Consider the following 14,995-nt stretch of genomic DNA (forward strand, 5'->3'; position numbering starts at 1 on the left):
TTACAGCAATGAAAATATACCCCTCACAAATGTTAGCTTGTGTTTAGGAATACATCCCTCTCTTTTTTACGTCATCGTTACTGTGTTTTGTAGGTCTGAGAACAGGAGAGGTATCTACGTTTCTGGCCTATGGGCAGGTGTCAGTTTGTATGGCATAATTAACCTTCACATTACACCTTCACTCTAATAGTTAAATAGTCCAATAGTGCAAGTGCTTTTTATTAACCCAAACACATTATAATTTATTATTGATTTTATGCAACTGTTTAGAATGTTTGCTAATAAATATGTTAAATATTTTTAAAAGTATTTTTATCAACTGAGCTATTTTGCATTAGCTTGCGATTAGATTAAAAATCCCAAATTCATGGAGCCCCACCACAGTTTCCCTACCACAAGTGTAATAGTTGTACCCGACAGCAGGAAGACTGGCCCTGGAGAATCTGTGACCTCAGTGTGTTCACTCCTCTCTGTCTCGCACCAACTGCAAATGACATCTAGTGGTGAGGCAGCAAAAAACAACACAGGCTTAAACCTCCACTAGTAAATAAAGATCTCATATTGCATAACTTTATTTGGCACACTTTGCTATCTGGTGTTGTTTGTTTAATCTCTACATTATTTTCAGTATTCACATACAGTAATCCTTCAATGCTGATTGAGAAAGTATTGTTAATTTAACTTTTTAATTTGGCAGAGACCTACCATCGAGAGATCTGTGTAAGAAGATACAAGTGCAATGAATAGTACAGTAAAAAAAACAAAAAAAAAAACACCACAAGTAAAGCAATAGCAGATATGTACTACAGAAGCCACTACCAAAATATACTACAATAAAACAATAAATGACAATATACGAGTATATCAGTGCACACCGAGAGGTGAGACTTTTTAAAGATTAAAAGATTGAGCACAGAGCCAATCTAACCTTCAAAGGGAAGTCAGATGGAGAACTGACTGACGGGTAGACTAACTCATTTTTGTGTCTCATCTGAGCTTACTGCATTGATAAATTCAAAGACAGAAATATGATCACACATGTATTGACAGTCATTTATGAAAAAGACATTTTAGATTAGAGTTTAGCTCACCAAGATGCTTTTCTGGAGCCTCTCCCAGTGATTGTGGAGGTCACTTAAGTAATTTATTTTTCGAATTATTATTTTTTTTTTTTGCGCAAAACTGGTCCTGAGAAGAAAACCGAAACTTCACGAGAGTAGAATTCCCTGCCTGATGAAGAGATAATCATATTTAAGAAAAAAACTACTTTAATACCCTGATGATCTATAAAAAAGTGGGCATTGTTTAAATTAGGTCTGAAATGCAGTTGAGGGCAATCTGTCTGCATCAATTCATATATGAATGGTCTCTTAAGGTGGGGTTGGATCTCAGAAGAATGGCCACAATTATGGGTCATTTCTGAAAGTGAAAGAACAAAGAAAACCAAAAGCTTTACCCCAGTTATTTTCAGAGAGCTGTAATTTTGTCTCATGAAATAAGGGCAAATGATGGCACTCAATGGTCATTTGTGTAATGACAAGACTCCAGCTGTAGATTTTAGAATCTGAAATTGTTTTTATTTTTAATTTTTAATTGTTGTAGTGGTCAGTAGGATGTGAATGCATCTTTTCTTGGTCATATACAAACATGGAGGCTACAAACAATATAAATGCATCATATTTCATAATAGAGTAAGTATTGATACATGTCCTCCACTTCCTCATAATTTTTCTGCCTGCAGTAGTTTACATCATTAACTTACAAGTACATTAAAGGGATTATATGATTATATGAAGAATCCACTGGTCAATCAAGAATTTTTATATAGTGCATTTTGCAAAGAGTTTGTCATAATACACTTCACACTACAGTATATCCTGATCTAAACCCCCACAGTGCAAAGGAGACAGTGGCAAGAAAACACTGTCATGCCATTTCATTAGAAAATTAAATGTTGGGCATTACTATGTGGTTGGCAAATATTATAGCTCATATTGTAATAATTATAAGAGACAGCTTTTAATGTTGACATAGGTAAAGACAATGAATGTGTTGCCTATCGACTAATGTTATCAAGCCAGGTAAAGAAAATATAGTTCTGCTAAATGCCTAAATACAATCTAGCTAACAACTGTTGGCTGGTAAAGTTGCAATGTATTGCTTCAGCATTCCAACATCCAACATCCTCCTGATACCAGTGTTTAATTATTCGTCAAAGTTCCTGTAAGGACAAATATTGATTGAATCCAGGCCTCGGTCTCTTCACTGTTCCAGAGTACTTCTATAGTTGAGCCGCATAAAATTACACTGTGTACCTTCACTGAAAGCACAGGGAGAAGCCAAGTGGGTCTACTCCACCTGGGCCGTTTCTGCTGACGTTTGTTTGTTTGTTGTTTTGCTTAATGTTTGCTTAAATGTCCTCACTGTCTCTGCAACCTCACTGACCCACCGTATGAATTCCCACAAAACACCACCAGTGCCACACACTCTATTGGGTGTCCTACATACATGTGTTAATGCATCATGAATGGATGAAGTGCCCTGCGTGTTTCTTTATCGATTTACAGACAACTGTTCACAGTCTTTTTTTTTGGCGTTATTTACTTCATCTGTTTCCAGATTTTTTATTATTACTTTTATGGGTTATAATCTTTAGTTTTAAACAAATTTGCCCCTGAAGTCATGCATTGTTTAAACAACTCACTTTTTATATGCTATGCATGATTCATTTGCCTAAGAAAGTTGAACAAAAAAATATGACTACACTTGTCATATTGAAGTTCAAGCCAGTTATGTTTAATTGATCTTTACGGTGAGAAGGGATATTTTTTAACACTTAATTTGGTTAAGTGACTGGCACTGGCACTCATAATGTTCTTCAGTGACTCATTATACCATAATTACTTTCTTTGAGGAGACAAAAGAGCCAAGACATTGGAAAAGCAAAACTCCCAGAATTCCCATTGTGTGTCCCAAGGAGTCATCTTAGAAAGGAGGCCATCTGTCAGGCCTTCATGTCAATGGACAATATTTTCTCCAACAGGCCTGTCTGACCACTTCAGGATGACAGTCATGATCTCATTAACATATTTTCTGATTAAGAGCCCCATTAACTTGCAACACAAAGGCATTTACATGCCTGGACCAGTACGGAAAAAAAACAAGCATGGCAGTTCTCACAGATCACAGCAGCTGAGTAAATGAGGTCAAATTACATGGCCATGGACAGCACAATAGATCTGCTATTGACAGACAAAATCAATGAAAGCTGCCACAATTCTATTATCATAATATGGTGAATATGATTACTCATATGTCATTGAATTAAAAATATACGTCTGGCTTACATGAAGCATATAGAAACGTTACGAGTGAAATTCAGCGTTGTGTAAAGTGTGCTAAAATGTTTTTTTTTAGATATTTTGGCTGGAAGGGTGTACTGTTATTGTGCTGTAGTGCTGGGGGGCACACTTACTCCACACACCACCTTAGCTATGCGTCTGTCTGTTTCTGTGCAGCCCAGTAACTGCAGCAGCTGGATACGTTAAGTAATAAAAACGATGACAGCAAGGCTATGAAGGGTTTACCACAGAGCCGAGAGTTGTCTTCTCATATCAGAAGTACACTTGACAAGATAAATATCTCCAGTGGAGCAAGCACGTAAGGAAAAAAAAGCACTGAGCACATCCCATATAGGTTAGCTTCCAGCAGTTCTCCTTGATTCCTTGAACACAAAAAGAACATTGTTATTGAGGTCAGCGCTGACCTCGCTTTGCTGCGTCGGACTGCGCAAGGCACAAGGGAGCAAGCCGATTATAGACTGCAGCAAAAGAGTCCATCAGATTTATCCCTTCTGACCTTTCTAGTTCCCACTGAGAGGCTATCAGAACATCTGCTGACTAAACAGATTGTCCAAGGGTTTTTAATCCACTTTTGGACAAAAGAGTTCCAAGATTGGTTAAACAAAATGGGTTTGGCCCATAAAAAAATTAAGTGAGGTAATACCGTCCTCCAAAAAAAGGGCCATTAGAGACGTTGGTTGACTTTGGGCTGGTGGGGGAGGTTGGGAAATGGCCCCAATTAAATATCACTTGAAGGAAAAGCCAGGGGGATAAGAGTGGTTATTTATTAACACAATAGCTCCTGGGGGTTTTCATTTTGGGACATAAAGACTAGGAAGAGTGGGCCATTTTCCCTAGAAAACTTATTTTCTTATTTTCTTTTTACAAATGGGATCTTTACCCCCACTCGGTGGAGATGTATTACTCGTGCTATCCCAGTATTCATCTTAACATTACACTTAAATCTCTGTAGCTCAAATCTCATGCCTGAGTTAACCAGAGACCATGAAATATTGATGCCCCCAGAGCTTCAGTCAGCCAGGTTGAGAGACCAGCTCATGTCCAAATTCAAGGTTCAGATTCACAGACATCGCAACAGGAGTGTACTATAGGAAGAGTGTGCACTGATAAAAATTTCATTACAAAATAAGCCAAGGATATTGCTGGCATTTTCCTCAACATCTGGGCATTAATCTGAGTTAATGGAAGGGGTATGAAAGCCTCTCAATTCATAGGTGGACAGTACATAATTTAGAGATGGAATCATTGCCAGGAAAAGTGATTCCGTTCTGAGAATCATTCTTCTCAGTAGCCAAGCCCAAGAATAAAAACAACCTTTGTATATTTTGAACTTTGGTGTGGGCAGACATTAGAGTAGAGCAATCAGTGTAGTCAAGGCAACTGGTCATCTCTGAAAACTGCTGAAAGCTCGGTGGATTTGAAGACTTAGCGGGAGAACCACTCAGGGCAGCTAAAATGTGGCATAGCAACACTGCAAACATCAATCTGTGTTTGGGTTGACAGTCGCTGAAAGTGTTGCTGTGTTGCAAGGGATGTCAGTGTAAAAGCGGTCGAGAAGAAACGGCACGGAAAATCCTCTCTCGCACTTCTCCGGTTGCGGATGCTGCTGCGCTTTAGCATGGCTTGCTTTGCTCGTCTGGCTAATCTGCAGTGGCAGCTTCTTTTTTTGAGTTTATTGAGAAATGTGTCTTGTCCCAGAGAACATGGCACGCTAATGTAAGCCTCTCATGCCTGGTTGGTAGGTTGGGCTGTTAAGTATTTTTTACATGACAGAAATAAGACCCACGTCAAATTTGCGCATGTTTTTTCTTTTAGCCCATGCATGCCAGAGCAACATTGTACTCGCAACTCATAACCTCTGCTTCAGCAAGGCCTTCTGGTTTGATTTTATTTTTAAAGAGATTTTGTTTTTTTGAGCAAATGTTCACCCTAGGGAGACAGATTTAGAATACAAGGAATTGATTTTTCAAAAATGGTTCTGAAAATAATGGTCTAATAATGATCCGCAAGAACTTAAGTTTAGTAGTAATCATGGTTTTGGGTGGTTGGGGTGTTCAGGGGGGTAGGGGTTTATGTGGTCGTTCAGGTATTTAAATTATAGATTCCATTTTACCTGAGTACACTAGAGAATTTTACCCAAGCTGTCATTTGGAAAGTAGGTGGGTGCACGGTTCACTTGCTCACCCTTATTGAAGGTGCCAAAAGCATAAACAGGAGATATGAACTGTAGACGGGGACCTAGGAGCATGCTACAAACATCCAGTGCGCACCCATTAAAATCACACCTCCAGAAAGGCATCATCATTCATGTGCTTACTGGGGAATGATGTAGGTTTGTTGATCAGGACTTCTGGTTTGCCCTGGCTGCATTCTCCACAGTTAAAAATTATGACAAATGTCTTGAAACCCTAAGGAAGTACAGTGTTGAATACCTATGCAAATACAGGCCAGGGAATAATCATTTATTCTCAGGGCAATATGATGTACCTGCTGCTGTTGCTGATTCAATAGTCATCATGTTGTGGCACATTGTCACTTACTCTGTAATTTGCAACCAGTGCTGCTGTGGACAGCTCTCCCTGTCCGACTCTCAATTAATCAATCAATAAATCAACCTTAATAGGACAGAAAGGAACTGAACATAGACAGAATTACTGTACAAGTGCATGTATGCCAGCCCATCTAACAGTGCCTGAGAAACTGAGTTCCCATAATAGCCGGCTATGTGTGTCATGGACTATGCTTAGAAAGCAAATTCCAGAATAGGGATCAAAGTCTGTTGGGCTCTTGAGACTTTGGAAGCTTCCGGAAGGATATACTGTACTTCAGTAACCCTAGGGCTGGGGAAGAATGGCCCTCATCCTTTGTGAATCCAGAGCAGTGGAGCAGGGTCTCCATGCTCCAGCAGGTCCAATGACTGTGGGGAAATGTAAAGGTGCAGGATTAAAATGATAATTCCCACTTCATAAATGTATGTACTAGCCTTTGTGAGGAAATAGGACAGGGAGGTACTGTAGACTCGGTCCCAGATCGGAGGTGCTAATTTGCGTGTACCGTGCTTGTTTTCACTGGCTCCTTTGCCCACCTGGGCTTGTTGGAGTCCTGTCAAAGCCCCACACCATTGGAAAGAAGTGCATGTGTTAAAGCACACGCATGCATGATTACCCTAGGCCCTGCTTCGCTATCCCAAATAAAATGCATTTCAGCAGAAGTACACCTCCGGTGTACCCCACATTACTGCCCCTTTGAAGTATAAGAAAGTAATTAATATTTTAACACCCCGAGATCATTTGCAATTCAGGCCTAGAGAATGTGCTCTAATTTATGTACACATTTTAATATAGGCATTGTTACTTGGTATACATTGGTGGCCAGTACGTTGGTAATCTTAGGCATCTGAATGATATGGTAAATATTGGCAGTGGTCTCCCCTTGAAACAAAGCAATCAACACTGGCATTTACTGGATTATTAATCACAGATGGGATTAAAAGCAGGGAAATTATCTGATCTTAAATATCAGGGCACCATTATTTTTCAATTTGAATGGATGTCCTTCATGCAAACAGTAATGAGAGTTCATTTATAAAGATAAAGATGCTGGAGCATAGGCTTTTAGTCAGTTTCATCATTTCAAGGCACAAACTGCCATGAATGATCTCAGTAGAATTTGTGCGTGAGCAGTGTTTCCAAAACCTTGGATTTGATTTATTTCATTTTTTTTTACAGTTTAATTAATGACTATATGATTGCAAATTACTATTTTTGATGGTGATGGGCATACAGGTGGAGTGGTAAATTTTACAAAAAAATGCATACAAATTCTGATATCTGCTCTTTTTTTCCAAGATGGATGATTTCAGGTTCAGAGTGCCAGGAACGAGAAGCTTTTTGATAATGCGAGTTAAATATGCTGATAATTATGATTAATAATTTATACTTTCAGTCAACCGACCTCCACATTTCTGAGTGTCACATTTTTGGTGCTTACTTCAGAAGCACAAGATGTGAGCATGTTAAAATAGCTGACATCAAGTACTTCCATCAAAGAGATGACGCATGACAAATCAAAGGGAAAAGGGGCTTTGTTGCTTAATACATTCTGTGACGGATTAAGATTCTGTGATTTACTATAGTAATGCTGAGTCATGCAATAGGTGAAAAACAGCAATAAATAAATACATATTTCAATAAAGGTTTATTACAATGCAGTTATTTTGCAGTAAAAAAATAAAAAAGGCAAATCGTTTTGTGTTATTAATGATATGCAATCTCCACTAATAAAACATCCACCTTCCACATCACATTTTTGTCATCTTGAAAATGTGCCATTGAACACAGTGGGTGGGGCTAAACTGATAAGAAACAGTGGAGGGGGAGTGGTTCAGAGTGAACAGAACCAGCATTAAACTGCTGTACTGTCAAATTTAATAAAGGTAAAGGGGATGAACACAGCATGGAAAGAATTAACACCTGTGACAGAACAGGCATTCACTGATATCAGGCCTGCAGCATCAAATATGGTAAAGCTATAAAAGTAAACTTTTAGACAGAAACATAAGTTTGTAAATAGGCATTTCAAAGTTATGGCAAAATTAATACCACAGATATTACTCGTTTGAATATTCAACATTGGAACCTTGGGAGAATTACTGTAGCTTGTGGCTTGAGCAATTTAACGCATAAGCAAAGCCAATGCTGATACCACAGAACTCACTGGTGGTCTAGAACAGTCAAAAAGAATTCTCATTACGGTGCAATGGAAAGAACGATTCCTGGGAGCCTGCCTGGCATAAGTTTCCATAATGAGTTGATGCTTCACCCTTCTGAGGGCTTGTTATGCTTCACATCAGGGATGTGCTTTTCTGTGGCCCCTGCTCAACTGTCAAACAGTTTTTTCTGCCTCTAAATAATGATCTACAGCAGCACAGGGCTGACTGAAGTTGCTATGAATGCAAGTCAGCTGTGTACCATTGTGCCTTATAGAGATGAAAGTGTGAAAAATATTTAAGGCGAAAACATTTCTAAAACAAGGTGGGGACAGAACAGGAGGGAGTATCACATGCATTACTTTAATCAGTGCCACCTCATACATCTTCAAATTTAAATCCTTTTCAAAACTTAAACGATTAATTGTATTACTATCAAGCAGTCACACGCCAAGCGTGACACCCCGGGGAGAGACATACGACAATGCCGGGGAGCACCGTTATCTGTGGCATGACGAGCGCACCCACACAAACATTAAATAAAATAAACGGACCACTTAACACTTGCCCCTCACGGGTTCCGCCCAAAAACAATTAACTAAAACAAGCTCAAATAAGACAAGAAAGTAACAGAGCAGCAACTTTTCAGTTCGCCTGTTCTGTAGCCGATTTGCCTCATCGACCAGGTTCAGCTCCTCCAGCATCCCATCTGAGGATGGCTCTCTCTCTCTCCCCCTCTCTCTCTCTCTCTCTCTCTCGTGCTTAAAATAAAATTACGAAACGAAAATAACTGCGCTCTCGGTGTTAGCTCCCGGTCTCGGCACCAACTGTGGAGCGCAGGACACCTTTAAAAACCTGGGCTGATTAGCTAACGCAATCCAGGTGCGTGTGCTCTCTCCAGCAGCCGGCGCAGCCGAGACCAATCCGCTTCTCAGGCGGACCGACGGCCTCACACCTCCATCATGAGAATGCAGCCGAAGTCTAATTTCGGCTTACGCCGAGACCGCTGGCTCCTGAGTTTCGGCACAAAATGCAAGACGCGAGTGTGACATCCCTGCGAGGGAGATGCGGCAGTACCGGGCAACACCGTTGTCTGTCTCATGGAGAGAAAGAGCGCACCTGCATCCAACACAAAATAAACGGACCCCCCTAACCAATCCGCCTCCCCGGTGGACCGACTGCTACACAGGAATTTTCTTTGTCTGGTCTTCAGTAATATACACCAGTCACAAAAGTACACTTACCCTTCTGCTTTCTTCATCAGAGAAAAAGAAAAAGTACATTTTAATTTTTAATTAATACCAGATTAAGAGATTAGTGGTTGTTATCCGCCACTTGACAATAATGTAACTGCGACAGGTTATTGAAATCTTCAGTTTATTATGTCACTGATTTGTTCGTACTGACTTAATTTGAAAATAGAACTTTTGGGATTCATTAAAAAATTTGCAACCGATTTTATTATATTTTGTAAAGCCACCAGAAGTGTTTTGTAAAGAAGCACATGTATAATAACCATGAAATACTGAAAAGAAATTAGGGCATAATTAAAAAGCAATGATACTGCCTCTTGGCTGGTGTAGGTAATTGGTTCTCATACAGTGATTTGTCCGACGGTCAAAAATCAAATCGAACTGATATTTATTTTGCTCAGTTAATAATTTCTGTTTAGATTTGTTTGTTCTATACATAGTATTATTGCGGTCTTATTTGAATTGGTCTTCTGAGTTTCACAGTAACTCCAGGCTCTGATGAATTAAAGACCAAGTTTAGAAACATTAATAATATACATATTCATTTGCTGAATTCCACTAGCCCTGCAGCTGTGTTGACTGCTGTTCTACTTCTATCTTTGCTGTAATTGCAAAGGCCTTCGCACCCATTTTAATGACTCAATGTACATGCAAAATAAATTCATTTATATGCTTAGAGGCCAGCTCATGCAAACTAATTAATCAATAAGTGTCTGTTTCTCCTGTCCAGGAAAATGTGCTTTGCTGGATAATTAACTGTATCCATACACACCTTTATGGAGTACCTGAAGCATAAAATATATTATACTAAATCTTGTAAGAGAGTTCAAATGTAAAAAAAGAAAATTCACTCAGACCATCAGGCTGGGATACCAACATAACTGCTTAGACATATTCAGGACAAAAAGTATTTAATCAAGCAAGATTTGCCCAGATGAAATCAGACCAGTCGTATGTACACACAAAGCTGTCAAATCTCTTCACATTGTTCTAGATTTCATAAAAGCCATGTGTTATGTCAGTTAAACCCCATTCCCCGCTCAGTCTGTTTGAAATGATCATTATTAGATGTCAGTGTATGACTGCAATTGCCATTGGGGGTTACATTGTTTCCTTTGGACTGGTGTGTCTAATATGGATGCACTGTACAGAACAAGACCCACTGAAAAAAAGCTTTTAAATTTAAACAATTGTTAATGATACAGACATGATTCAAACAAATATCCTGTATGTCTATGGGTATTTTTCAATTCAATAACCTGGCTGATCTGACTTGCATGATGCTTGGCATTATTTGAAAGGGCAGATATACCCTGTGACGTGTCTTTGAGAAAGTGACACGTCTTTGAACCTGTGATACCCTCTGTTCTAGTAGGAGGGCCAGTGAATTCTTCCTTAATTAAAAATTTACACGGGTTCTGGGGGTTCACAAAGAAAAAAAAAAGAATCACTTATTGATGATGGTGTGTGGCTCAACTGGATACACATCGAGACTCAGAAATACATTCAAAAGCACATCACCTGCAGCATACTGAGAGCCCATGAAGTCTAATGACTTCTCCTGAATGTTCATAATATGTCTATATGATAATTCCAAATTTGATATACTTTTGTCATTACCAGGGCTATTCCTGTCAGAGGAGTCCCATTGTTTTTCTACATTGATTCACATCACAGAGATGTTTAAGCACCAAACTTTATCCTACGTTGTCAATATTTCAGTCAATTTCATTTAAAAAATGAAGCATGCAATTTAATACGTGGGAGCTAATAATATTGATATATAAATTGAAAAGTAAAGATCAAGTATAGGTCCTATTTATATCCAACTGGATACCTGGTTCATGTAGCCCATGTGATGAATTCAAAATTCTTCATGTTGCAGTATTAATTTCCAGCTCCAGAGATCAAAAGAACAGGTAACTTTATTCATCTCAATCTCCACACTTTCACAGTCGTCGTGAGGTCCTGCCAGAGTTAAGAATATGAACAGAAAATGGAGGCCAGCAGTATTCTTCAATATATAATGGGAGTTTTTTGTTTCTTAATCCGCACTTGTCTTTGTGTACATTTCTACCAATAAAAGGGTTTATACAATTAAAGCTAAATTCTTTGATCTGCAAAAAGATGAAGTTTTTTTTTGTGAATATTTTAAAAGCTTTCTCAATGCCAGCTTTTGATCTCCTGGCTCATTAGTGAGGTTTATTGTGAATACAGGACTTATGCAGCACAACTGTAAATTATACATATGAAAGTAAATCGGTAAACTTTATTTTAATGAAATTTAGATTAATTATGTATACAGTCAGAGACAAACACTCAGATTTATTACAGCAGAATCTCTTTCTAAAATAAAAGCACAATTAGAATTGACTGTAATAGCCTGTATTATTAGCAGGACTCTTAATTTTTGCTTCAGTAGCTACCAGATTTCAAGATATTTTCAAATAATAGTAAAAAAAAATTGCAATTTATAGCACAAGTATACAACAAAAGTCGTATAATGACAAAATAGAGAAAATAAAAATGATCTGTGAGCATCCTTTGTTAATTGTTAATTAACCTCATGTACCCCATCCACCAGCAACCCTGCACTACATGCAATTTTAACCAAAAGATCCACCTCTACCACCTTGTATGTGTCCACTCCCCTCAGTATGTCCTCTGTAATTATTGAACAAAACAAAAAAAGACTCTCCTTCATGCAGTTCCCAGGTGGGAAGGTTGAAAGCAGCAGAAACGTGTTTGGAAGGGGGAGGTGTTCACGTGCCACTGGGGTGACAGCGGGTCAGAGAGGATGTGTTTCCAGGAGCCTTTGGCTGCATCTGACAGGTGATGTGCCAGCCACAAATGACCTGTCTTAGCATCTCTGCTCATGTACTGGCCGAGGCTTCAAATTGAGGTGGCACATGGCGAAAGCCCACCTGCTCACTCCACAGCAACTGTCACGATCAATGAAGTAACTTTTGTGGCTGCGCTCTGTACGGCACTACTGATATTTTACCTGGGACAGAATCAAAACATCAGAGCAAGTCCCCTGTATGGCAGTATATTGCAGCTATATGAGGAGTGTAAGAGCTAAATTCACTTAGCACAGGAATGAGAAAATAAAAAGTCAAAAGACTCAATTGAAAAAGATTTTTAATTTGTGTTTACATACACTGTTGAGTATGATGATTGTGATGTGCCAATTTTGGTGTTGGTAAATACAGAAAAGACATGCTGTGTGTACTGTCAAACAAACGGTCAGTGAACGTTGAGTATCATGTGCAACCGGCGAGACTAGCATCAGGATGTCCATTTTACTTTTGACATACGATGAGGGTTTGACAAGCACAGTGCACAAATAGTTGTCATTCTCAATTGATGCTGTCTCACCTGGTTTGTTCACTGCATAAAAAAGAAGATGACTGCAGAGAGGTTGTGTGTGTGTGTGTGTGTGTGTGTGCGCACATGGTCCTGTGCGTAAACCAACCAGTGTTTTCCTCCTCTATTGATGCCTCCGGAACATTGATTTGGGAAAGCAAGCCAAGAACACCCAACAGCTCGGGGGAGTAGAGAGCTGTCTGCTTATTCAAAAGGAGAATACATCTGTGAACCCTGTCACACACATGACCTGTCAGGCTCCTGTCCCGTCTAGCACGGCCAAGTTTACTGAGTACAGATACAACAGTACTTCTCCCCTGCTAATCAAAAGGACCCTGCCAAATTAACCATGAAGGGGGCTTTTCCCCTGGCACTGTGATAAAGCTGAGGCCATTGGGCCAGCATTGTGACAGATTAATCCATGGATTGTTTTGCACTTTCCCACACCTCTACACTGATTCCATGTTCCAGTGTGCTTACTAGCAGAGCACCTAGTTCACTTGCTCAGCCCATTTCACGCTGTAAAGGGGACCAACAGTGAATGTTGAAAAAATCCTACCAGTTAAATAAACCTGCTAAAACAAATCAAAATGGAGAAACATACAGCAGAACAGAACTGTTTTGCAAACAGCTGGATAGTACTGGAGACATTGCTTGCAGTGTCCTCACACGTGAGACGAGTCAGGTCCTCTTTACTCCAGATCAGTGGTAATGAGGAGTGGTGGAGGGTGCTTTGTTTGCTTCCCACAAGCTGATTACGAGGCCGTACGGTTCAATGTGGCATTAAATGTGGCACCTGATTCTCGGCGGGGCCGTAAAGGCCGGTTGGCAGAAACGCAGCCGCCCCGGGGGGGTCAGCGCACCAAGGCAGCGACCTGCCGAGAGTGGCGCGGCGTTGGCACGTTCGAACGGGCGCATTATCGTCAGCCAGGCGGCCTGTGACACGTTAGCGTGACCGCGTCACACCGTTAGCACGACGTCTCCTGCACCTGTGCGTTGCTGGGTGACGCGGCAGCTCGAAGGGACATTCCATTTATAATGTGTGAAATTCTCCTGCATCCTTCATTAAGTGACTAATTTGTTGATTTTTTTTCTCTTTTCGACAGCTCTTTAAAAGGAGACCTATGGGCACATACGCATAAAAGGCTTCTCTGTTGTTCCTATGCGTGTGGCATTTGCATGCCTTCAAAAAGGAGACACAAAGAGACGGCAATTAAAAGCATATTGCCTCGAGTGCAATGAAGATACATTGACAGGAGAAGTTAGCTGATGAAACAAATTAGGAGTGTAATTATAACACAGGTTGACATGGCCCAGATATTTGCAGCCATATGGGGTGCTGTTCAAATTTCTCAGCCTCTGCATTGCAGCAGAGGTTAAGAGGATGGATCCTAGAACAGCCTGTACTGCAGATTTCCTGGAATCCACAGCAACAGCAGCATTGATTTATGACATAAGCCCTCTTTAATCAGCATGATAAAAACTCCATAGCCTGGATTCAATCGACATTTGTCCTTAACTTTGACTCCCAATGAAATGCAAGAATTGTTTTTTTTTCTTCACGAACACAACTTGTCAACTTCAGATATCAGTATATTTTATCCGAAATATGAAAAAATAGCACTTGCATTTATTTGTAAATTATTGTTCAGGCCAAGTAAGGGCCTGAACATTGTCTTTCCAGCCTTCTGTGCACCACCATATCAAACATTTTCCTTGTAATTTTTTAACAAACGATAACTTCCCCTCCACCAAAAAAAGAGAAGAAAATAGAGAGGTGGAGGTGGGGGGGGGGGGGGGAATCAATAATAAAACACATGTTAGCATTGGGGGATTAAATTGTTTCACCGAAAGCCTTTTGGGAGGACAATGAAACAGCAGTAAGCTGTTCTGACAGGCAGGCCTCCCCACCCCTGCGAGTTTGACAGGATTCACGCGCTGCTGAGAGGAGAGGGTCGCGTTCATGGCGGAGTGGGATTAGAGAGGCAGCTCCAGCTGAAGTTTCTCAAGGTCTCCAAAGCCCAGCAGGGTAATTAAACAGTAATCACTCTAGCTCAGGCTCTGCCTTCCCTCTTTCGCTTTTCCGTGCTCGAACGTGTTTAGGGAAGGACGCCGTCGAGGCCGCGGTGGGGGTTTCCAGCCGCCCCGTTCCCGGGGAGGAATGGGATTTCGCGAGACGAGCCGAATGTTTCAGCTCTCCAGAGTGTTAGCCTCTCAGCTCCCGATGGCAGCCGGAGAAAGACATCCCTGAGCGAAGAGGCGAGGAAGAGGAGGAAAGGGCGAGAGGAGGAACAGCGGTTTGGCTT

General features: G+C 40.4%; 1 long non-coding RNA gene across 1 annotated transcript; it reads right to left on the reverse strand.

The window, feature by feature from the left end:
* Positions 1–5,415: 5,415 nt before the first annotated feature.
* LOC135256426 (uncharacterized) lies at positions 5,416–9,210 on the reverse strand. The gene is made up of 2 exons (XR_010330431.1): positions 8,926–9,210; positions 5,416–6,279 (listed from the first exon to the last, which is right to left on the reverse strand). It is a non-coding gene; the product is annotated as an uncharacterized LOC135256426 (long non-coding RNA).
* Between the last annotated feature and the right edge of the window lie 5,785 nt (positions 9,211–14,995).

The sequence above is a fragment of the Anguilla rostrata genome, chromosome 6, assembly GCF_018555375.3.
Source record: "Anguilla rostrata isolate EN2019 chromosome 6, ASM1855537v3, whole genome shotgun sequence".
Classification (NCBI taxonomy): Eukaryota; Metazoa; Chordata; class Actinopteri; order Anguilliformes; family Anguillidae; genus Anguilla; species Anguilla rostrata.